Below are 2,633 nucleotides of genomic sequence, written 5' to 3' on the forward strand. Positions count from 1 at the left end.
AAACTGGGAATTTTGATGCAGTAAAGCGTTTATTTTGAAAGGGAAGAGTCACACAATTGCACATGTTGAATTTCAGGTAACACAGAGTGCCAAATCAGACTCCACATGAAGACATACATTATCAAAACAGATAGTGGTTTGTTTGTTTGTTTGTTTGTTTGTTTGTTTGTTTTAAATGGAAACATGGACCAGCACATTGCAACATGGAGGACTAGCTCCTGCAAACATTGAGTAGAACTTAAGCAACACAACTACATTTTAAAAAAAAATAATAGCCTAACATTGTTAGATGAGTATTGATAGACAAATCCCACACGATGAAGACTTTATCACTCTTCTTCTCCTACAATTGCAATCACAGTGGAACATTGCATTTAAAATATGGCACCTCTTCAACTAAAACAGGGCAATAGTGAGGCACCACCAACGAGAACACAGGTTTCATCAATGCCCAATGAGAATACAATGTTCCCGGCTTAGAACATGATTCAGAATGCAAAGTGCTGAACTCGTGTTGAGGACAGGCGCAGGTGACTGCCTCAGCAGATGTGAAAGGGGGTCTTTTAAGTTAGAAGGTTGTATATTGGAACATAAATTTCTAGAACTCATGTCTACAGTGGATCCAACATCTGGATTTCTTGCTCCATGGTCCTCCTCATATTCATTCTGTAGTTGGCGGCTTCAGGGTTTATTCTAACTGGCAAGAGCTGCATCCACCCTCACTTTTTGACACATATTTTTTGGAGTAGATGCTGGTTGAACTCAAACCAGAGGTTGGACAGCTGTAGATTGACCCATGTCCAGCATGGTGTGCCCTTCCATGGCAGGGAACCATGTGAGCACAAGGGTTGTGTTGCTCAATGCAGAAAGGTTGGTCAGGGCAGTGGATAGCTGGCCCAGGAATGGTGAGGATGAAGGGAGGTGGCTGAATTTGGATGGTGGAGGGAGGGCAGCTGGCGTAGCAATGGTTCCATCTGGAACACATCTTGGCTGAAGTGGATGTATAGATCTGAAAGGACACATCAGGTGGAAAGTGGAAAAAGTGTACAAGGGTAAACAATAATTGAATTTCACAGTGTTCAGGTTCTCCAACAGACATTTTAGAACCGAATGGCCATCCAGTCCAGCTTTCTGTTCTTGTAGTGGCCAGCTAGAGGCCCAAATGGAAAGCCCACAATCAGGACCTCATTACAATAGCCACTCTCTCCACTTGTGATTCGTAGCTGCTGCTAACCAGAGTCATACTGCATTTCACAGTGGAGGGTGAACCTAGTCATTGTGGCTAGTAGCCATTGATAACAATATCCTGCATGTGTCCAGCTTCAATCTCCTTCACAATAGGCCCACTGAAATCAATGGGCAGGAATAATTTAGTTCAGGGATAGCCAACAATGGCTGCACCAGGTGTTCTTGACTACAAGTCCCATCAGCCCCAGCCAGTTTGATCATTATAGCCAGGGACAATCAGAGTTCTAGGTCGAAGCATCTGAAGGACATTGCATTGGCTACCCCTGCCTTTGTTTCATTTATATCAACTGGCCTACCTTGAATATAACTTAGCTGGATACAACCCCATAAAAAATAAAACAGTGAGCACCTTTCCGGTACTTCCAGCCTCGGTATGGTGCGCAACCCGAAAACACATAACTTGAAGGTACAACTGTAACTAAATGTAACACGATAGATAAATAGATGATAGATAGATAGATAGATAGATAGATAGATAGATAGATAGATAGATGATAGATAGAAAGATAGATAGATGATAGATATAGATGATAGATAGATAGATAGATAGATAGATATAGATAGATAGATAGATAGATAGATAGATAGATAGATGATAGATAGATAGATAGATAGATAGATGATAGATAGATAGATAGATAGATAGATAGATAGATAGATGATAGATATAGATGATAGGTATCTTATTGGAGACTTGCCATCAAGATCTTGGCCAATGGATGGGGTACAAATAATAAAACTATTATTATTTTTTATTATTACCTACAACCCCTCTATTAGCTTGTTCACCTTCTGCTAAATCGTACAAAACTGTTCATAGATTCTGGGTGGGCATCACCAACACCTTAAGGTGTCCCTTCTGCACTGATCACCAACATTCTGTGCCTTAAGCTTCCGCCTAAACAGATTTAGAACAGGTTAAAAAGTTGAAATAAAAAGGAGTGCACCTTAACAGGAAAGAAATGGACTTTCAGAGTTTATTTTTCTTTTTCATTTCCACCTCCAAGTTTACCCAAAGGCCTTGACTTAAAATGAATTATAGCATACCTTACCAAGCTCTGCAGCGAAAAGAACTCGAGTTGAGTGTCTCTGTGCTGAGGGAATCTGGCGATGTTGCTGTGTCTGCTTGGGGCTTTTATCTATATATCCTGAGACGATGATGAGTTTTATTTTCACAAGATTCCAATTAATTCCTAATAGCAGTTTTCCTTGAGTCACTTCCAAGTAGTTTCAAGGAGTGTTGTTATGATTCACATATCTTCTTCCTTGTTATTGATGTTGCACGCCATAGTTGGGTCACTTCCCTGGAAATTGCTATGGGTCCAGCGTTTCCAAAGTGGTTTTGGGTGTTTGTGTTTCTTGAGTTTGATCTCCCCCAAAGCAGA

At 40.6% G+C, this 2,633-nt stretch overlaps 1 long non-coding RNA gene across 1 annotated transcript; it reads right to left on the bottom strand.

Moving 5' to 3' along the window:
* Nucleotides 1–2,384, bottom strand: LOC308575332. Its single transcript, XR_014002779.1, has 2 exons — nt 2,296–2,384; nt 1–1,009 (listed from the first exon to the last, which is right to left on the bottom strand). It is a non-coding gene; the product is annotated as an uncharacterized lncRNA (long non-coding RNA).
* Between the last annotated feature and the right edge of the window lie 249 nt (nt 2,385–2,633).

The sequence above is a fragment of the Podarcis bocagei genome, assembly GCF_964188305.1.
Source record: "Podarcis bocagei genome assembly, chromosome: 16".
NCBI classification, from domain to species: Eukaryota; Metazoa; Chordata; class Lepidosauria; order Squamata; family Lacertidae; genus Podarcis; species Podarcis bocagei.